Raw genomic sequence first — 23,709 nt, forward strand, 5'->3', positions numbered from 1 at the left:
CTTTTGTGACAGACTTAAGGTTCATTTGTCATTTTCGTCGGGTTGTCATCCGGAGTCCAATGGGCAGACCGAGAGGAAGAACCAGGACGTTGAGCAGTTTTTGAGATGATTTGTAGCAGACAATCAGGAGATGTGGTCGGAAGGGGAGGTACTGTTAGAATCTGTTCAGTTTGTGACTATCAGCCATTTTCTTGTAGTGTTCTGGCTGCTGGTCTTTTTCCCCTGGTGCTGGTTTGGTCTTGGGTCAGGTGCTTGTATCACCCTTTATTAACCTGCACCTGTCTCCCATTCCTTGCTGGACAACAGTGTTAATCCGCTTGATGTCTGGCTTGGAGCTTTGTTTTGCCTTCTGTGTGTTTAATTAGTGCAGTTCTCGGACCTCTGGTTCTGATAGTCTTAGCTTCTGTTTTCAGTTGGTTTCTGCAGCCTTCTCTTTGTTTTCTATTAGGAGGTGACCCGTTTTTGTACCCAGTCCTTAGATCTTTCAGGGACCCCCTTCCCCCTATCTATAGGTCTTCGCTTGAGATTAACCTAGGATCGTCGATGGGTCTATTTACTCCATCGTAGGGTATCAGCCTAGTCGCAGTGCAGGGTCAGTTCCCCCCATCCTGCCCTATTCCTGTGCTGCAGTACCATAACAGTCCCCTCATCTCTATTCTGGTATGCTTAGCCCCCTCATCCCTGTCCTGGTATGCATGGCCCCCTCATTCCCATCCTGGTATGTATGGCGCACATCCCCATCCTAGTATGCATGGCCCCTTCATCCATACCCTGGTATGCATAGCCTCTTCATCCATATCCTGGTATGCATGGCCCCCTCATCCCTATCCTGGTATGCAGGGCCCCCATCTCCATCCTGATATGCATGGCCTTATCCCCATCATGATATGCCCCCATCAGAAAAACAGTAAAAAAAAATGAAACTAACTCACTGCTCCTCACTCCGAGACTATGGGTGTGTGGAGAAGTGAATATTCACTGATCTTTAATAGCGGGCACAGTGTTAGCTGCTGCCACAGACTTCCTGCAGCTACCGGGCGTTCACATGTGCCAGCTACTAAAGGGAATGAATGTTCACTGCTCTCCACTCCTATAGGCATGGAAAGCAGTGAATACTCATTCTCTTTAATAGCGGGCACATGTGATCGCCAGGCAGCTGCAGGAAGCTGGTGGCTGCTGCTAACAGTGAGTCTGCTATTACAGAGAAATGAATAATATTCAATATGAATAATATTCACTGATCTACATTCCCATGGGTATTGAAAGCAGGGAATATTCATTTCTCTTTAGCAGCAGGCACAGGAGTTTGTCGCAGAAGCCAGATCCCACCTCCTGTGACCTGCTGCTCAGCTGTTGCCACTCTTCCACCTCCCCATCCACAGCTAGAGCACAAAGCCGGTACATCTGGACTATAAGATGTACCCACAGGCATTATCCTCCACATTTGTGGAGGAAAAAAGTGTGTCTTATAGTCTGAAAATACAGTATTTATTCAGAGAAGCAGCATGGTAGATATCTATTTTTATGGGGCAATATAATGATACTTAAATTTTTAAGGTCACAGTGTCGGGAATCGCTGCTGAAGATGGAGAAGAGGGAAATGTGTGGAGACTAGCCCTGCCCATGAAATCTCTTCATGGCGTCTGTGCTATATGGAGACAAAAAAGGAACGAATTCAATTACAGAAGATGTCAAACATATGGTACCTGTATGTGATACTGACTGCGTTTCATCAGTGCTATGGTTCGCAGTCTTATGATAACAACTCTTAGTATGTCCTAAGCATTGTTAAAGACATACTAGGAATTGTAGGTTCTTGCGATACCATTTTACATGGGGCTGACCTGACATTGCAATTGATCGCTGTACTAAACTTGGTGATTTATTCATGTATTAACCCCTTAACGACCAAAGGTATTTTTGTTTTTGGCTCCCCTTCTTCCCAGAGCCATAACTTTTTTTATTTTTTGGTCAAAATGGCCATGTGAGGGATTGTTTTTTGTGATACGAGTTGTACTTTTGAACGACACCATTGATTTTAGCATATCATGTACTACAAAACAGGAAAAAAATTCCGAGTGCTGTGAAATTGCTAAAAAGTGCAATCCTACAGTTGTTTTGAGAGTTTTGAGATTATGAGGAAGATTTGGCCAGATTGTGCTCAGTTTAGGCTCTAAAAACTCAGTGTTAACGCTTATTTTTTGGAGCAAAAACTGAGCAGTATTTCTCCAAATCCTTCTCAGATACTCAAAGCTTGGTTCTGGTGATGTATTGATGTAAATACCTCTTACATTTTTTGCGGCCCTAGGGATTGGTTCAGTATAGCATTGAAGCTAGTGATGAGTGAGTATACTCGTTGCTCAGGTTTTTCCGAGCATGCTCAGGTGGTCTCCGAGTATTTTGGCGTGCTCGGAGATTTAGATTTCATCGTCTCAGCTGCATGATTTGCAACTGCTAGACAGCTTGAATACATGAGTGGAATGCCTGTTTGTTAGGGAATTCCCACATGTATTCAGCCTGTCTACAAGTCGTAAATCATGCAGCTGAGACGACGAAATCTAAATCTCCGAGCACGCCAAAATACTCGGAGACCACCCGAGCATGCTCAGGAAAATCTGAGCAACGAGTATACTTGCTCATCACTAATTGCGGCCCTTGGACCAAAAAATGTTGTGCACCACTGCCTTACATACTACTGAAATCCAGGCATATCCTTAGGTGTCTATAGTCCATATGTCTTTTTCCCCAGATAGAGTGTACAGATTTGCAGATCTTAGGACAGATATCGGGAGCAGAGAAAAGCATATTTTCTCCAAATTTGGATTTGTGAAACAGGCTCAACATGATGACAATCACATCTTCTATACGGCTGATATGCCAATGAGATTAACACTGATTATGACCTGATAACTACATGTACAAATTAATAATTTTGATAACTTAGAGTGTTAATTGCTTTGTCATATATGCTGAGTAGTATAGAAACCATGAAAAAACAACATCTCCAAAGTTTGCACAGAAATTTATAGAATAAAAAGAGATGTTCTTAAGAACAGTCCATAGAGATATCATTATCCTAATAATCCAACAAAACACAAACACTTCAGTTCACGTCCTTTCCACGCACACAAGTCGCCTTCATCACGGAGGGAATGTGAATAACAGTACAGCGTTTCTTCAAATTTACGTAAGAATGACGTGTAGCATTTTAATTTTGGAAATAAATGGATAGGTCGGCTGTTGCCAACAGGTTAAAAGTTACAATTCTGGAAACATGTAACATGACAGAAAGAGGATTTGACACTCCACAAATTCGGAATCGAGTCCATGTTAATAAATAAAGGGGTCATTTCCGAAACAGTAGTTTAAACTGCTAATTGAAATTATTTTTGTCTTTTTTTTTTCTTTTTTACAAACAAAGCTATAGAAATACAGTATATACATAGTACTAACAGTACACATACACTAAAAAAGCTGCTATGCTCCAATCCATACTGCACAGAATGCCTTTATATTGAATCCACAGAGTTATACAAAAATGTATGTCTACTTCAAATAGCAGGCACTGTGCAGAAAAAGTGAATGGGCAAATGCTTTATTTGTATTAGTAAACATATACACTGAATCACAATGTGATTTAATGAGATTTCTCCAAACATGTATGAAAAAAATAATGGGGATACGTTACATCAGTTCCACTTTTTCTTAAAGATAAGTGCTGGCACACGAGCTCTGTGCTGTGTCGTTTGGACTCTTGGCTACATCTGTACAAGTGCACATAATTATAGAAATGTGTCTTCTACCCTGTTATATCCTCACTCCAGTGACTGAGGACTGAATTGCACATTTTTCTTCATCAAGACAGGAGTAAGCAAACACGGAAACAGAATAGCAGGCAGGAGAAAAGGGGGGTTGTGGTTCCAAGAAAAAGGGGTGTCTGGGGAAACAAAAAATCCACTTGGCCCCCATTCCGCCATTGGCATGCCCATACTATTCTAATTATGAAAGGGCCGTGTGTATGCGGAGAGATTGTCTCGCTGGCTTCCTGGATCAGTGAAATCTAGGAGGTTGAAATTTCATCCTGTATCTCTTATGACGCTCAGCAAATATCTCCTCCCTCCCTTGTCGGATTATTTTACACCCTAGGGGAATTTTGGTCTTTTAGTTCAACACTTTTGCTCTGTTCCCAATTGGGGTGCTGTTTAGGGGGGAGTTTGCAAAGAAATGTGAGTAGAATAAACATTTACAGATCTCTTTTACCATCTAGCCTGTACAAGAAACCACAATATCAACTATTCATGCTGCCTTCTACTGCACTCTGTGCGGATTAAAATCATAAAGCCTAACACTAATGTGTCTAATATGGTATTAGACATAAAGGTGGCCTTTGTTAAAATAAAAAGTACAATATTAGCCATTAAAACGTTTTCAATTCAAAGTGCATCATGGGTAATAGGGAGATGACGATGAAGTGTTGCTACTCCAATGCAAAACCTTTACCCTTCTAACAGTTCCACACCTTATATAACAAAGTACAATTCTCATTGTAGCAGCAAAACCGTAAGTCATTTAAGCAAAAGAAGTCTATATAATTCCAGTCGTTCGCTTTCCTTCCACTAAAGACATTGAGGGGGTGAGCAATTCATTGGTCCACTCTCTTCTTTACGACAGCAACTGTAGGCGCAGGGGAAAGTGAAGTGGAAAGGAATGCTCAGCATCCTATGAGATATGGATGGCATGGCTATTCTTGCAGGACAACATGATGAGTAGAGACAGCCGGAAGTTAGTTTGTATTCAGCAAAGGCAGTGGCAGGTGGACGAATAGGAGTAAGAAGTGGACCAGCTGGTGTAGTATGATGAAGTGTACGTAGACTGTGCTGCTCTCATTTCCCATGCAAGATACCCTGTTAACCAAGATCCTAAAAAAAAGTAAAAAAAAAAATTTTTTAACACATTAGTTAACTCACTTACTGCATAATGGAAAATTAAATATTTTATATCAATATATTTTATTTACTATCTACATAATGCCATCCTAGTCCAGAGTTCTGCACAGAAAATATATTTTCATACATGGGATATATGAAATTAAAAAAGAACAATTAGGGAGGAATGTGTGAGGAGACAATATGGGTAGGGGAGGGTGGGTAATGTGAATGGAATGGAGGCAGTATGGGTGGGTGTATGAGGAGACCCTATGTGCATGGGTAAGAATGTGTGAGGGGACAGGGGAATGTGTGAGGAGACAGTATGGGTTGGGGGATGTGTGGAGATAATATGGGTAATGGGGAGAATGTATGAGAAGTATGGGTGAGGGCGGAATGTTTGAGGAGGCAGTATGGGAATGGAAGAATGTGAAAGGAGACAGTATGGGCAGAGGGGAGAATGTGTTTAAGGAGACAATATGGGCAGATGGTATGTGTGAGGAGACCCTATGGGCAGGGATAATATTTGAAGTGGTAGCACTCTTACTTTAGGTTCAAATCCAACCAATAACAACATCTGCAATTACTTTGTATGTTCTCCCCATGCTTGTGTGGGTTTCCTCTGGGTACTCCAGTTTTCTCCCACACTCCAAAGACACACTGACAGGGACTTTAGATTGTGAGCCCTAATGGGGACAGTGATGATGATGTCTGTAAAGCGCTGTGAAATTAATGCCATGGGCTATGAAAGTAACCTGCTCTGCTGATAAATGACAATTCATGATAAAATTTGATTTATTTGTGGTTTGTCCTGAAGAAAGAGTCTGAGTGACTTCGAAGCGCGTTGACAGTAAACCAACAATTCTTAATTACATCGATGTTTGGCATTTATTAGTAGCACATGATTCTTTTATCGCCCTTGGGACAATTGTATATATATTTCCTTTGGAAGCTGCATTGGGTGTGATTTATACTTTTCAGGGTGTTGCTTCTCACACAACCCCTTAAGGTGAGCACTCCTACCCTTTTGTTTTCTCTTTAATACTTGGATAAGACCCTATTGTTCTTTTACATGGTTTATCTAGCTGTGAAATTAATGTCACTATTTAAGTGAATGAAATAATAATAATCTAATAAACATAAATAAAATAATGAGTTGGGGGAAATGGGAGGGGACAGTATGGGGTAAAAAATGTGAGGGGGCACAGTATAGAGATTTACTTAATAATGTGTAGTGTGGGAGGCAGTATAGACAGAGAAAGGCATGTGGTACAGTGTGAGGGTACAGTATGGAGAGGACTGTCATGTCCCATGAGTAGAAAACCATACAGACAGTATTGCATTACCAATGTGCTGGTATATTGTCCTGTTTTTCGCTATGCAATAGCGTTTGCCGTCTTTAGAAGTTTGTCCTTCCACTCTCCCTGTCTTTCTCTGATGTAGCTCTGATGTCAGTAACCCCTCCATTCTTCCCCATTTTTCTTCCTCATTTACTGTATCAGTATTCTAAAAAGCCCATGTGTTTGCAGCTATGGTCAGAAAAGTATTTTTTACCTCCAGTATGCATGCATATCTAAAATAATTCAGATGTAAAACAAACCTTCTTCTGAAATCTTCATATGTGCCTCCTATAGTCGAGTTCAAGCTATTTGATGATATATCTATGTGTTAGTACTGGTGCATACTGAGGCAGCCTAGAAATTGATGCCTGAAGCGCCCTACACTTGCAGCCTAGCTATGGAGTCAGAAAAGGGACAGTATGTACAGGGCGGAGTGTAAGGAGGGGCACAGTATAGAGACTTTACACTTTATGGGTACACAGTATTAGGTGTACCTAGTACCTATCCCTATACAGGAGAGAAGACAGTATGGAAGTCATCATGCAGGGAGCACAGTGAGAGACAATTACTCTTGTGAACAGCATAGAGCAGATATTTTTTATGCAGGAGAATTCCTGCAGAGGACCAGAGAAGAAGAAATTCTTCAGTGGAGAGTTGTGGATGTGAAAAGTCATCATAGTGTCTAGACAAGATGAATAAGAAGATTCACCTCTGGTTTTAATCTGCGCCCAAAGTGGATCTGTAAATAGATTTCCCAGTGCAACTCTATACATTAATAAATAGCTCTTTTAGACCTGGTGTGTCTAGTATATTTACTTTGAAAATCCATTGATATTAAGATGAACATTTTATATGCAGAGCTATAGAATCAAATAGCTCTTGATTCCAAGTGTATTCAATCTCCACACCCCCAGCTTGACTGATAGCTGCAGCTTGTACTGAGCATTGTGAGATCTCACCCATCCCTCCAAGCAACCATAATATTCTGTCTACTTTCAACCAGAAGGAAATGAGAAGGAAGAAATAGTGGATTATTAAGAGCTGCAAACCGGTAGCAACAGGTTTTAGTTTTTGTGGTTTTATTATTGACGCGTTTTGAAGTATAACAAAATCACCTATAGACACATTGACAGAAAAGACAGTTTTAAAGAAACGGATTTCAAATAAAGGTGCCAAAGAAGCAGATGACATGTCAGAGTTCAGTTCTTAACCATTTCAATGAAAGAACAATTACAATTATCCCAGTATAAATGTGTATTAAGCAAAAACCAGGTGTGCTATATTACATTTAAAGCGATTGAAAGGAAGATACTTTAGTTTTTTCTATTAAAAAAGAAAAATTGTGTGGAAAATAAAATCATATAGAACTGAACTGATGATTCTTTATGGGGATTCCGGTGTCCATGAAGGGTGCCATCGAGTGAGCCACCGAAAATGGATGTAATGAAAGAGAATTCAGGAATGAACCACAAATGTAGAATAAAAAGGTTAATAACAAAAATGTGGAAAAAAATTGGATATGGATCTGCAGCAGCTGATTATTCACAAAATGTTTTCTTATTTATTTATTTTACTCATTTATACTGTATAGCGCCATTAATTTCACAGCGCTTTACAGCCATTATTGGCACTGTCCTCGATGGGGCTCACAATCTAAATTCCATATCAGTATGTACTTATCCAACTATAAACTAATTATTGAAACAGGATATGTTATCCTGATAGAGTTGTACAAGATGTTATTTGTGCTTATTTGCCCCCGCGCTCTCCTACAATTCCACCAGAAAAAGCATACTGAATAGAATTAATTTCAGTTTACATAAACTTCAGTGGTAAATCAATGCACAGTGAACTCCCCGAGTGCAAGAAAAATATTATTGGGAAGCGTACAGTAAGATATGTCTTTGACAGTTGTACTGTTGGGCATTATGGTCACATTATATCATGCTAGAAATAATATACATTGCATGATACATTTTCTGTGGCCTGGAAACTTACTATCTATTCCAGTCTTCCTTGTGATGTTTTATTGCAGAAACATGATGGCTAGTTCAGTTCTCGGGGCTTTAGATAGTTACAGCTGACTAGACACGGAGATCTTGAAACAAAAAGGAGGTTGCTTACTGGTTGATTAGTTAGTTGTGGTTAAACTGAAAACAGATAAGTAAGCACAAAGGCCACAAATTGTGTCTGTAGAAGGAAGGAAAAGTAGATAGCAAGCCTGGCAACAGGAATAAGAAGAGGCAGTTTTGGATCCTTCAATCGTGTTAAAGCATGTCAATGTGAAATACGCATCTCATGAGATTACCTTGACGATGGCGGATGGGATCACATTATTTGGCCAAGTTTTGTGCGAAGCATCTCATGTGTATTTTTCCTAAATTTCTAAAGCCATTTTGCTATTCACATTTCATGTATTTCACATTGACAAGCTTTTAACACGACTGAGTGCAACTATTTTCCTATCTCGGTATGTAAGTTGTTATTTGGTATGCAGCAACTAGTTCTTGGTGTTTCAGTCAGTTTTCTTTTTAGTTTTGGATCCTTGACATGGCCAGACCATCTATGATGACCTGGAAAATGGAGCAGAGCAAAAAGAGGGCTCAGCTGCAGTGGGTACAGCGTCGGGACCACAAAATAGTATAGCTGTGGATGAAACAGCAAAGGCAAAGTGGGGCTGAGTCACCATTTTGACCAGATCCAGGAAAGTCGTGATGAAATATTGGGCTGGGTATTGTGCTGTGGGGTTCTGGACAGAAGAAAGAGAGCTGAAATGGAGTAGCCAGGTGTCTATTATTATTTATTATTATAGCACCATTTATTCCATGGCGCTTTACATGTGAAAAGGGATATGCATAATAAAAACGAGTAAAGTAATCTTAAACAATACAAGTCACGACTGGTACAGGAGGAGAGAGGACCCTGCTCGTGAGGTCTCACAATCTACAAGGGATGGGTGAGGATACAGTAGGCAAGGGTAGGGCAAGTCATGCAGTGGCTTGGTCGATCGGTGGTTACTGCAGGTTGTAGGCTTGTTGGAAGAGGTAGGTCTTCAGGTTCCTTTTGAAGGTTTTGATGGTGAGAGTCTGATATGTTGTGGTAGAGAGTTCCAGAGTAGGGGTGATGTGCGGGAGAAATCTTGTATGCGATTGTGGGAAGAGGATATAAGAGGGCAGTAGAGAAGGAGATCTTGTGAGGATCGGAGGTTGTGTGTAGGCAAGTACCAGGAGATGAGGTCACAGATGTATAGAGGACACAGGTTGTGGATGGCTTTGTATGCCATGGTTAGGGTTTTGAATTGGAGTCTTTGGGTAATGGGGAGCCAGTGCAGGGATTGACAGAGGGGAGAGGCCGGGGAATAGCGGGGGGACAGGAGGATTAGTCGAGCAGCAGAGTTTAGAATAGATTGGAGGGGTGCGAGAGTGTTAAAGGGGAGGCCACAGTGCAGGAGGTTGCAGTAGTCAAGGCGTGAGATAATGAGGGCATGGACAAGGGTTTTTGCAGATTCTTGGTTGAGGAATGTACGGATCCTTGAAATGTTTTTGAGTTGAAGTTGGCAGGAAGTGGAAAGGGCTTGGATATGTGATTTGAAAGAGAGATCAGTGTCAAGGATAACCCCGAGGCAGCGAGCTTGTGGGACTGGGGAGAGTAAGCAGCCATTTACTTTAATGGATAGGTCCGTTAGGGTGGTCGAGTGAGATGGGTGAAAGATGATGAATTCTGTTTTGTCCATATTAAGTTTTAAGAGAAGAAGACTGAAATAGCAGACAGACATATGCCATATAACTGCAATGCTGTTTACAAGCCTGTGCCTTTGTTCAATAAAGAAGATATGATAAACAAATCATGTACTTGCTACTGAATGTACATAACTTCTATCAAGTTCACCAGTAATGTTCTTTTTTATAATATGCGCTGAATCCTCCCTTGCCTACACTGTAAATCTAGGGTTCAAGTGTCATCTAGAAGTAAATGGTCATAAAGAAAAACATTTGCAGCAGTTAATACACACACCCAGAGGAACCCACTGCACTGGTGCCAAAGATTGCAACAGAACATCTCAGCATGTGCGACCCTTACAATATCACCGTGGAGTTGGTTTTCTTTAGTGGTGGTGACATTATAGCTCTGACATAATGATCCCTCAATAGTTGACAGCTTGGGGTGTGGTAGTGGGGTTTCTCCACAAGGATGCCATAAATTGGGTACTAGGATTAACACTTATGAATAAATGTGGTCCTTATTTGAGGAATAGAGAATGTCCTTTACAGCTCCACAGCAGGTGATGACTCTACAGATGTTAATTCACAAGGGCCCACATCAGTTCTTATTATGTCAATGTGCCATCATGGAGTCAGCGACAGAAACATAGGTGGATAAGTCCCCTGGAGGGTACCAGTGCATGTAATTATGTCACAGATTTGCTAACGTCATAATAAGAAATGTCAGGGACATTGCTTGAGGTATCACCTCTGAGGCCACAGAATATGTGATGACTTTACAAGTGATGACATCATAAGGGATGCTTGTCTGTTAAATGATGCGGTTGCCAGACAGTCATGGCAGCTGCACCATGGAGTATGGATGGCTTATGCTAGGATGTAGTAAGGCTTCAAAGATGCAGGTGGTTCAGGGACTACGGCTAGTAAGTTTCCTGTGAAGAAGTAATGCATTGAGTATGTTATAGGGGCACAAATTATATCTGAATGATGAAGTTTTAGGGGTAGTACAGTACTTCAAAGGGACCCCATTTATGCCATATGTGATTTTTATTCACAAGTATATTTACAGATCCAAGCTGAACACCTAGTGCCTCATGATTCACAGGCCATATGCCCCACTGATCAAGTACTAGGAGCCATCAGCCCTCCACCCCTGAAAGCTTATTTCCATTAATTTAATATTATCACCTAATATGCCTGAAGAATCCAGTAGTATGCGGTGTCAAATTTGGAATTATACTCATGTGAATAAAAATCACTTGCGGTATTACCAGAGTCAATATGAAGTTCTGTTTGACACTTCACTAATCTACGGACATTTTGTGGAACCAGTGGTCATTTCCTCTGGAACATGCTCCCGTATCATCTTATCCTACCTAGCCAAACTTTTGCATCAGCTCATTTTCCTTTTTGTAATTTTTAAAGTGTAAAAGAATCAAATAAATATATATATATATATATATATAGTGAAGGAAATAATTATTTGATCCCCTGCTGATTTCGTAAGTTTGCCCTCTGACAAAGACATGAGCAGTCTATAGTTTTAATCCCACAGAAAACTTATGGAGGGACTTGAAGCTCCGAGTTGCCAAGCGACAGCCTCAAAATCTTAATGATTTAAAAATGATCTGCAAAGAGGAGTGGACCAAAATTCCTCCTGACATGTGTGCAAAACTCATAATCAACTACTAAAACGTCTGACTGCTGTGCTTGCCAACAAGGGTTTTGCCAACAAGTATTAAGTCTTGTTTGCCAGAGGGATCAAATACTTATTTCTCACTGCAAAATGCAAATAAATTTATATAATTTATACAATGTGATTTTCTGTTTTTTTTGGTTTTTTTTTGATATTCTATCTCTCAATGTTAAAATTAACCTACCCTTAAAATTATAGGCTGGTAATGTCTTTGTCAGTGGGCAAACTTACAAAATCAGCAAGGGATCAAACAATGATTTCCTTCACTATATATATTTATATATTTTGCCTAAAATACAAAAGAAATGTGTCATATTTAACTTCAGGCCTTTTAGAGATTATTTCGTCTTCAACTTGCTTAACTTTTCACAATAACATTCATTTTGACCGGGGTGCCCAAACTTTATATGCCACTGTACATCTGCTACTGTGAATGAGTTTGTAATAATTTAGAAGGATTATTATTCTGGAACAATAATACTGTTCTTACTGGCATGGCATAGCTTCTTTAAATAGACATTAATTAGATTTAATTGCTTCATTATTTGTATATTTGGGGAGTAGAATGAGATGATGCTGTGGTGTATAAATGGAGCTATTTCTGAAACCAGCACTAGTGATGCTATGTACATGATTACAGAGAACTGTATACTAAAACGTGCAAATTAGCTCTGACCATTCCTATTCATATGGTAAAAAAAATAAAATCCATCTTGTTGAATTTTAAATAACAAACTAAAACTAATCTAGAAGGTAATTATAATAATTACAGTATTTACATATCAATATAGACATGAAAAATCTGTCATAATTTGATAGAGTGTATGGCATTCGTTTTTGGAATTTTGCATTATTATAACCATTTCACTAGTTGCCTTATGTGATCCTTCAGTTATTGGTCTTATTTTCTTTGGGTATGTGCACACGGCATGTTTTTCAGGCAGATTCTGCCCAGATTCCGCCTGAAAAAGCGCCGCAAAAGCACTCATAAAATAAATATAATGCTCCGCATTGTCAAGACGACTTGCTGTGCACATGTTCCATCTTATGTCACGTCCTTTAACTGCATCAGGGTTCGGAAACCCAAAAGTGGTTAAAAGAAGTGGCATGCTCATTCTGAGGTGGCTTCTGCCTGCTCTGTATACTAGGTATTAGGGAAGAGTCAAGCGGCCGTATAGGATTGCAAGGCAATGCACAGACTGGCCGGCGGCTCTCCTGACCCGAACTTGACAACATATATTTCTATGCAGCTGTCCCGCTTGGGTTGGGAGAGTCGACGGCCAGTCCGAGCACTGCAATCCCGTCCAAGTTATACGGCCGTCTGACTTTTCCCTTATAGAGTAAAAGACACCAGTAGTAGAGCTGCCACAAGAATGACAGCAAAACTGCTGCTGGAGCTGTTCAGGATAATAGCTGCCAGCGTTATCTTGAAGCAGCTTTGCTTGGCAAAACTTGGCGAGTGCGCAGGGCATCTAAAATACGTTATGTTCATATATCATTACATTGTCAATTAGAGGTCTAAATAAGTGTTCTATCATATCGATAGCCTTTTGGTCCATCCATAAAGTTTATTTTGTATAGTACATGCCACTTTTGGATAATTTTAATAATCCAAACTAGAGTCTCCAAAGCAGAATTTGACATATAGAATTATAATAGCTGCTATTCTACACAACATATGACACAGAATACGAGATAAGCAGCCATTTGACTACCGGTAAAACAACTGTAATATGGAAGATCCAAAAATAATTTCAGCAGTGAGGGTGGTTACTGTGATCCCTCCATTGGTCACTGAGTTTTAATAGATAATACATTTCTAAATTTCATGCAGAAACTACAGATTTTTTGAAACTGTAGCATGTCAATATACTGGTCTGCAGCAGTCACATGTATTAACAAAGGTCACGATTCATCAAGTGTTGGAGTGAGACATGCCAGATTCATTTAAAGGTGTACAGCCATAAACAAATCAGCCATGTCTTAAAAGTGTTGTGCACCTAGCCACAAAATATACTCCAGGCAGGGACTGGAATAAGCTTTGTAGCATAAAGTACGCCACAGCTCATGAACTAGATGACACGTTCCGCTCACGATCCACCTCATCTCTGCCTATATTGGCTGGAACTGGCAGAAACTGGCATGAAAACACCCCAAAAAATCTGTAGTTTTTCAATGCATTGCATTCCAGATTTCTGGTGTAATTGCTTTGATGAATCAGGCCTTGTAGTTGTGAAACGCCATTATATAGAGATCAGCATCGTTATGGAAGCAACAGAAAATTGAGAACGTGAGTATACAGCGTTTTAGCTGATCGCCAGCAAATCCGAAAGAAAATCTGTACCAATATCGCACAATTTTAAGAATATTAGTGGATTTCAATCCAGGTTTCTGCAAATATGTTGTCACAAAATTTTACAGTGTTCCTTAAAGTGGTTTTCCAATGAACAAAGTTAATTTTAATCAACATTTTAATCAATAGATCTTGTAATAAAAATAAGTTTGACAATTGGATGTGTTGAAAAAATGTTCCTGTGCTGAGATAATCTTAAAATGAACACCCCTGATATGTACTGTGTAATGGCTGTGTCTGACCATACAGGGACATGGTCTGATCATACCACAGCTCCTGGGCAGGGGATAATCAATTAAAAAAACCTGAATTGATTATCTCAGCACAGGAACATTTTTTTTTAAACACATCCAATTTTGAACTTATTATTATTCTAAGATCTATTGATTAAAATGTTGTTTAAAATTAACTTTGTTCCAGGGAAAACCCCTTTAAATAATACTGTTACTGTGGGGTTGAACATGGCCTTAAACAGTGTTTAGGCATGTAATATGTATCAAAGAAACATCAACATGAAATCCCGTACCAATATTTTACAGTAGAACATTGCCCAGACTATCCCACTGCCCCCGCTAGCTTGTCTTCTTCTGCCATCATGGTGGCACAGACAAGCGACACACACACAGCTAGCCATCGAAATAATGTAAATGAAGACGTGATTCACCAGATCAGTTGACTTTCTTCTACTGTGGCATTGTTCTGTTCTAATGATTAAATACCTATCGTACATGATTTGGGGCACTCAGACTGGACCCTGGCTATCCATAAGTGTTTCTCACATCTTTTTGTCATACCAAATGTGAGGGAGGGCCAGGGCAGTAGTCATGGCCGAGGACATTGATGCATTTGTGCCCTGGCCTCCCATCACATGAAAATAGTGTCCATTACTCTGCATATCGGTAGCTTCACTTTCTGCACCGTCAGGGTCCTCTCTGCACTGAGGAAGGCTCCCTATAGAAGGTTCCACATAAATAGAGACAGTCCATTTCAACTTTCAACTGAACAACTTTACTGGTTTCTTTATGCAGCACATCTATATTCTTCACAGCGTTAACAACAGGTTCCACATGGCACATTTCTTCCTCTTTCCCTGCACTTTTTCCTCTGTCACACAGCACGTACCTGGGTCGGACCGTCTCATACAGTTCCTCAGCGTCCTCCCTGTTCAGCTCTGCTACAGTTAGACATTCCCTAGTCTGTTTCATCCCAGACATGAGAGCATCAGCCTCCGAAGTCAGCTGCCACACAGTGTGCGACCTGCCCTTCTGTACTGTCTCCTGTGGTGACACAGCATCCTCCCAGTCCAAACTCACTGCATCTGGGAGTTCCCTCAGCTGTTTTGCACTGGATCTGAGGTAATCAGCCTATGCAATAAGTTACCACATTAAGGAGCCATCTGCGTCCCCATCCTGTCACTGTTTCTGTCTTAAGCTTCTGTTCCATGACTGCTGTGGCCTGCTGCTGTTCTGGCCAACTGCCACTCTGGCCTGTTGCTGTGGATGGCTGGGCTTCTCTTTTAATAAATGTTGTGTGGTCACTGTTATCATCCCAGGCTCTTAAGTCCATGCAGGCAGTTTGAGCACCCTGGCCCGTCTGGTTACCTTGAGGAAGCTCCCCCTCTCTTAGCTGCAGCTGACCCCACCTATGTTTAACTGTTTTCTATCTGGTTTCACTATACTATATTACATCTACTATACTGCCCTATCTAGTGGCCAGAAAGGGATACTACACTTTCCCTAATAACAGGTACACAAAATAGCAAATATATACATTACATTATGTACATAGCAGCATTGTTACAACACTAAGGAAAGGAGTGGGATATTACACGGTCCCGGTACACCCCTTACACGAACATGAACTTTTTCAGCAATTTGTGCTATAGTAGTTCTGTAGGATCAGACTAGAATGACTAGCCATCCCTACAGGTGCATTAGACAATCGATATCAAGCACTTCACCTGTCAGTCGTATTAATGTTATGGCTGATTTGTGCATTAATCTGGTTATGATGGTTTGCATTGCTGATTTACTGTAACCATACAGTAGTTAACATAATATATCTACACTCCTCAACATTGAAATTGCAACACAAAGAAGGAAAATTCATGGAGTTATGGAAATCACAGGCTGGATAGACATGTTAATAATATGCAAATGATGGAAAAATTGAAACAAAAGTTTCAAAACATCTCGATTTATTTGGTATGGAGTATGAGTTCCATGTGCAGAAATACATGAACTTACAGCCTTGGCATGTTATCAGTGAGGCTATTAGTGGTTGTCTGAGGAATGTTCTGACATACTGATTGCACTTGGGCATGCAAATAATCAAGATTCGCTTCTGGCAGCTTCCTTTATACCTGTAGCTAACTAATGCCATCTCAAATGTGCTCGATGGAATAAAGTTGCTGCTGGCCATAAAAGCATGTTTGGGCCACACAGGCTGCTCACAGTAGCAGTAGGAGCATGCATCCTAACACTGTCATAATGCAAAACACTTGGGGCACTTTCACATTCCCTCGTGAAAACTTCATGGCATTATCTACATGTCTCCTTACTAATCTTCAAGCGTTATTGGGTCCAATATCAAAGCAGGATTTATCGTTGAAATGGACAGACCTCCATTCCAGCCTCCACTGCTGTCTTGCCTTGCATCATAATAGGCTTTGAGAGTGGTGGTGTAAAGTCCATGGAACACCTGATGCTGGAATTCTGGTTTGCAGCCCAATGTCATGCAAATGCTTTTTGTTGGTTTATGTAGACACTGTTGACACCTTATGGCCCCTGAATCACAATTTTTGTGACACAACAGCGATCTCACCAGCGAGATCGCTGTGTGTGACAGCGATCAGCGACTGGCCCCCCTGCCGGTATCGCTGATCGCTGCAGGAAAGGCCAGGACTTTTTTTTGGTCGCTGGTCTCCCGCTGGCCACCACGCATCGCTGCGTGTGACAGGCGGGAGACCAGCGATCTGCTGGTAACTAATATACACATCGGGTATCCAAGGGACGTGCGTCCCTTAGATACCCAATGTGTGCGTTAGTTACCAGCGCGCTGATGCAGGGAGCTGGTAACTAACGTACACATCGGGTATCTAGGGACGCACGTCCCTTGGATACCTGATGTGTACAATAGTTACTAGCTTCCTGCATCAGCGCGCTGGTTACTAACGTGCAAAGCGACGCCGGGTGCTGGGCGTCGCTGTGCTGATCGCTGGTGAAGCTGTCTGTTTGACAGCTCACCAGCGATCACATAGCGATTCACCAGCGATCCTGACACATTGATATCGTTGTCAGGATCGCTGATGAGTCGCTATGTGTGACTCCAGCCTTAGGCTTGGTATGTGATGTCAAATTTCAATTACAGTACAGAATGCTTCACTATGCCTCATTCTTTGATTCTGATGAGGCCATGGGAAACGCTATGAAGAGGTCTTTTCGAGGAATTTCCACATCATGCTACTCCCAGGATTACTGTGTGGGATAGCATAACTTACGGAACCAGTACCCCTCTAGTCTGTGAGTTCTATAATTGCACTTTTCCTTCTTGGTGTTGCACTTTTAATGTTGAGGAGTGTATATTATAATTTATAATATATATTACTACTAAAAATGTATATAGTAGTGTAGAAACAGGGAATACAGAGGTTTATAAAGCAACTGGACTCATCAGCCTCTAGGCCAGTTTGTCACATAAAAGACCAGCGATGTAAGTAATGTAAGTGAACTTTGATGCATACTGCACCATACTGTCTATACAGCAGCTTACCTAGGCACTATACAAATACATTTCTAGTTTTTACTTTCTTTCATTTATTTTGCGCCTATACAGTAACTGATATTTCCCCTATGTGTAGATTACATCAAGCCTCAGGAACTTCATCATGCCTCAATTTCAGAAATATTGCAAGGTTTTTTTTCTGATCGCTAATGTTTAAATTGTGAAGTTATTTGCTCTTCTCTATACGGATCATTGACTCGTGGAAGTATTCAGCTAACAGAACTGCAATAAGTGTAAAAGACAGTGTTTAGCATCATATGAATGGAGTACACCACATATTACAATTATTCTATTGCAGGCATAGTTAATGACAGGGAATTAAGTAAAATTGTCTAAATGGTCTTTAAAAACCACTTCATCTTTTTATGATAAAATTGAAGTAAAGTCTGCCTAGAAATAAAAATCTACTTAAATAGAATTAGTTATATTTGGATAATATGTGAATATTTATTTTTGGATCATTAATGTATGCAGCAGGCAGACTAAGGGCAGCCAGCTATAAAACATCTAATCTAGCTTATAATGTGTTTCTCTGAATTGTTCGCTTTAATTTTAGCGATGTCATCTGTGATTAGAGGCCAGATGGTTTACAGCATACCATCGTCTTTATTTATAACTCATCAGCAACTAATTTATACAGAAATTATTACTGAATTCAATGAATTAGATAGGACGATATTACTGATACTGAGTTACAGTCAAGCTTCGTTTGTATAGTTACTGGAATAAGAAATCAACATGATACTGTATCTCTTACATATGTTGCTTCATACGTTACAACTTTGTCTAAATTTAGAATCAACATGATCATATAACCATAAATCTCCATTTGGCGTCCATCTCCCTTGTGGCTACAGCTTACATACTTTGATTTCTATAGAAAATGCACATTGATACATGGGCAAATAATGAGAAATGCTGGGATTGGCAACAAAACAAAAGGAAGTACAAGTGCACAAGTCCCATTGTCAGTCTAAATAAGTGAACAATGACAGGTGAGACAACCAATGCCTGCTTCTACAGGAAGATTTCCAAAAACCGTAATTATAGCTATTTAATTGCTTTAATTAGTTAGACAGCATAAAAATAAGTAAGTTTGCATCTGATTTGCTTTTTCTATCTCCTTCCATTCCCTTTCTAATTAGAACTTGAATCTTTCATAGTGTACTTTTGGTTTCCATGGAGCTTGACCCCTAGTGCCTACCAAGACACAGTCTGAGAGTTCAAAATAGTTACATTCTAGGATAAAAGTAAACTTCTAATGTCCCACCCACCTCGCTTCAGCCCATTGATTTCTATACAGTGGGGAAAAATTGTGCAAGTTCTCCCACTTAAAAAGATGAGCGAGGCCTGTAATTGACATCATAGGTAGACCACGTCTATGGGAGTCAAAATGAGAAAACAAATCCAGAAAATCACCTCGTCTGATTTGGCAAGATTTATTTTGCAAATTATGGTGTAAAACAAGTATTTGGTCACCTAAAAACATGCAAGATTTCTGGGTCTCACAGACCTGTAACTTCTTCTTTAAAAGGCTCCTCTGTCCTCCACTCATTACCTGTAGTAATGGCACCTGTTTGTACTTGTTATCAGTATAAAAGACACCTGTCCACAACCGCAAACCAAAGTACAACTGTTTAATAGAAACAAAACTTGTCATGTTTGGAGGAGACAGAATGCTGAGTTGCATCCAAAGAACACCATATCTACTGTGAAGCATGGGGGGTGGCAACATCATTCTTGGGGCTGTTTCTCTGCAAAGGGACCAGGACGACTGATCCGTGTACATGAAAGAATGAATGGGGCCATGTATCGTGAGATTTTGAGTGCAAACCTCTTCCATCAGCAAGGGCATTGAAGATGAAACGTGGATGGGTCTTTCAGCATGATAATGATCTCAAGCACACCACCAGGGCAATGAAGTAGTGGCTTTGTAAGAAGCATAGGAAGGTCCTGGAGAGACCTAGCCAGTCTGCAGACCTCAACCTCACAGAAAACCTTGGAGGGATTTGAAAGCCTGTGTTGCCCAACGACAGGCCCAAAACATCACTGCTCTTGAGGAGATCTGCATGGAGGAATGGGCCAATATATCACCAACAACGTGTGCTGTTATGAATGGATCACTGAGGAGGATGGCAGGAACAGGCTAAGCCACCAGAAAACCAGAGAGGTTGGTAACTAAGTGGATTGCAGACCCCTGATCCTATCCACACAACTAGCAGTAGCCGTGGAGCGTACCTACGATGCCCTAGATGCCTCGGCACAACCGGAGAGCTAACTAAGCCTAAAGCAAGAAAGGTGAAATCTAAACTGCCCCGGAGCAGACCCCAAAATGAATAGATAGCCCCCAAACATGTTGTGAATTTGCTTTCTGGCCTACCTCTGGTTACTACTGAAGGTAGTGGAGCTGGTCAAATTGACAGATGGGTTGCGAGTTCTCTTTCTGGGCTCCCTCTGGTGGTTACTGGAGGTAATGGAGCTGATCTGATTAACAGAGGCTTGCCACCTGATAATGAGGATGACGATTGGAGATCTGGGGTTTCAGACTGGGATTTAAGACAGCCGAATCCCTCTATCCCTGCTGGTGATTTTCTTCCTGCCTCCTGAGGTTTTAGTTTCCAGCTCAGTCCCTGCATGTTCAGCTAAGTGTTCATTTGCTATTCTGTTTACATTTGATCTGGTTTTGTCTATTTCAGTTTTGTGTTGGTCAGTCAGCTCCGGCTGGGGTTGTGCTGAATCACCATCCGTATGTTACTGCTTGTGCCAGTTTGTTTTCGTCCCTTATTAGATTGGCCTCTTTTTGCTCTGCTTTCAGAATATACCAGAGTGCTGATATAGTGGGCGAAGTCATGCGACTTCAGTATTTTTTGCATCAGATGTGTTGGACCTTTTTGCAGGGTTTTTTGCATGATTGCAGACAGTGTCTTTCCTTTCCTGTCTAGTCAGTGTGGGCCCCATCATTTGCTCAGTCTATTTTCCTACCTGCGTTTGTGTTTTCATCTTGTCTCACCGACAATATATGTTTGGGGGCTATCTATTCCTTTGGGGTCTGCTCTGGGGCAGTTTAGATTTCCTCTTTCTTGCTTTATGCTTAGTTAGCTCTCCGGCTGTGCCGAGGCGTCTAGGATCATCGTAGGCACACTCCACGGCTACTGCTAGTTGTGTAGATAGGATCAGGGGTCTGCAATCTGCTTAGTTACCAACCTCTCTGGTTTTCTGTGGCTTAGCCTGGGCCTGCTATCCTCCTCGGTGACCCAATCATAACACAAACATATATTATCGGTGAGACAAGATGAAACACAAACGCAGGCAGAAAAATAGACTGAGCAAACGATGGGGCCCAAACTGACTAGACAGGACAGGAAAGGAAAGACACTGCCTGCAATCACGCAAAAACCCTGAAAAATCCAACACGTCTCATGTACAAAAAAAAACACTGAAGTCACACGACTTCGCCCCCACTATATCAGCACTCCGGTATGAACTGGGAGCAAAGCAAAAGAGACCAATATAACAGGGGACTGAACAAACTGACACAGGCTGTAACATATGGAGCGGTGGTCCAGCACAGCCCCCAGAGGAGCAAGCTGAACCCACACAGCAAGCAGTGAGAGACAAAACCTGATCAGAAGCAAAGGATTAGCAAATGAACCACTTAGCTGAACAATGCAGGATCAGGGCAGGAGACATCAGACCTATGAATGCACAGGAAAGCAATCACCAGCAGGGATTGCAGGAAGTCTGCAGACTTAAATACTCCAATCAGTAACCCCAGATCTCCAATCATCATCATCCTCATCATCATCAGGTGGCAGACCTCTGTCAATCTGGCCAGCTCCACTACCTCCAGTAACCACCGGAGAGAGCAGGGGGAGCTTCGGCTCAGAAGTGTGTGCCAGGGAATTCACAACAGTGTGCCAACCTTATGAAGACTTACAGAAAACGTTTGACCTCTGTCATTGCCAACAAAGGATATATAACAAAATATTGAGATGAACTTTTGTTAATGACCAAATACTTATTTTCCACCATAATTTGCAAAATATATCTTGCCAAATCAGACAAGTTGATTATCTGGATTTGTTTTCTCATTTTGACTCTCATAGTTGCGGTCTACCTATGATGTCAATTACAGGCATCTCTCATCTTTCAAAGGGGAAAACTTGCACAATTGGTGACTGACTAAACACTTTTTTTCCCCACTGTACATCAGTTGGCTGCTCCCCTCCCTCTCTTTCCTTCTCAGCTCCTGACAAGATGCTGTTATAAATCTTGCAAAATCACCAGTGCACACATCAGTAGTTTCCAGAGCAGTGCTCCTAATCAAGGTTGTCACTTTCCTGAAATATTACCTCTATATCCGAATATAGTGATAGCAATATATACTCCAGAACACACCACTGAAAACTGAATGTTTTACAGCAGAACTTGTGTGAACCTTAAAGTTCTACTAATATTACAGCTCAGCTAGTCACCAGAGCTGTCGAGCAAGGAGGAAAGTAAGAAAGTAAGGATACAGCATACCTCTGAGCTCAAGAGATAACTTAAATATACCTGATTAAAGCGGACCTGTCAACAGGTCAAAATTGTCCATTGTTCGTTCTTATTTTTGCTGCTTCAATAGCTGTACTGTTCTTTTTTTAAATCTTCTCTAGAGATAATGGCATTTTTATTTATTTTTATGGGGTTTTTTTACCAAGAGGGTGGTGCTCACAGAATTCTCTGGGGCATGTCTTTAGGCTGCACTGCATTAATACTTACTTTGTGAGCAACACCCCTTAAACCATAAATGTCATATAGATAGATGCAGGTTTCAAGTTTGCTAGCCTTTTTTCATAACTCACGTAGAAGTCAACAGAGAAAGCTGCGCATGTAGACACACTTCTTGACCAGTAGCTGTTTTGGTACATTGTACCCCAATCTCAAAAAAGTTGCAGGTTCCTGAGGTTGGCTCAAAATCTATGACACATTTATGGTATGACCTGCGGAAAATGCCATAAATGTCTGAGATGAAAATATCCTTTTAACTAATGTATTACAGAAAGTACAAGATATCATATGAAATATATAATCACATACGGTAAATGCTAAAAAACAACAAAAATTTCTGCAGCACAAAGTAAAAGTCTTGTCTATTACAGGTGTTTTCCAGAGTTGGCATCTACTTGATCTCCAAAAGTGGTCACAAGATGGCAGCACAGTACAATGGTCCGTGTACACAAGTCCGTTTTTTAGTATTACACCTTGTTCACATAATGTAGCTTTGATGACATCTATTATCAGTTATTGGTATGGATCCAATAAAGTGGAAAATGTGCGTCTATACAAGAAACCACCAACACCACTAAAGGACTGCACTAATTTAAATCTATGAGTTTACTCAATTGCATCCATAGATGAATAATATTGAAGAGATGAAGGAACTTGGTATCTATATATAAACACAACATTAATGTTTTTAAAAAAAAAATTAATCTAGATTTTCACAGTTTAGAAATTCATGACCATTGTTCAAACAGCAATTTAATTTAGACAATATTCAATGTTGCAATGAACGTCCTTACATTAGTGCATTGAAGATTGATAAAAGGTTTGAAAGAGGTTATTAAACGCATGATTTTATATTAGGAATGGAAGTCGCTGTACAGCTATTTAGGTACTTGTACCACAATAAGAATGTTTTTTTTTTTTTAGAGATCAGTTGTGCCAATTATGAGAAATCTAATGAGGAAGCCAAATGCAAATCATCCTGGATGTGCACTAGGGGCGCATCAATGCACTTGAAATAACCAGTCAAAATACATTAAAACACCCCAGTGCTGTTCCAGTCTGATCTGCATATGGTTTGTAAACTAATTTTCCCATGACTGACAAATGTGATTTATACAAA

The 23,709-nt window shown here is 40.6% G+C and overlaps 1 protein-coding gene across 2 annotated transcripts in view; it reads right to left on the reverse strand.

Annotated features, from left to right (window-relative positions):
* Positions 1-3,007: 3,007 nt before the first annotated feature.
* The window catches only part of SOBP (sine oculis binding protein homolog), a 346,453-nt gene continuing 325,751 nt past the window's right edge, over positions 3,008-23,709 (reverse strand). For both annotated transcript variants that reach the window (XM_073576075.1, XM_073576074.1), the window contains one exon: positions 3,008-4,919. The gene's annotated coding sequence lies outside the window, so the exon portion shown is untranslated. The remainder of the gene's footprint in view (positions 4,920-23,709) is intronic.

The sequence above is a fragment of the Dendrobates tinctorius genome, unplaced genomic scaffold (genome assembly GCF_039654945.1).
Source record: "Dendrobates tinctorius isolate UK_male_01 unplaced genomic scaffold, ASM3965494v1 ptg000046l, whole genome shotgun sequence".
NCBI classification, from domain to species: domain Eukaryota; kingdom Metazoa; phylum Chordata; class Amphibia; order Anura; family Dendrobatidae; genus Dendrobates; species Dendrobates tinctorius.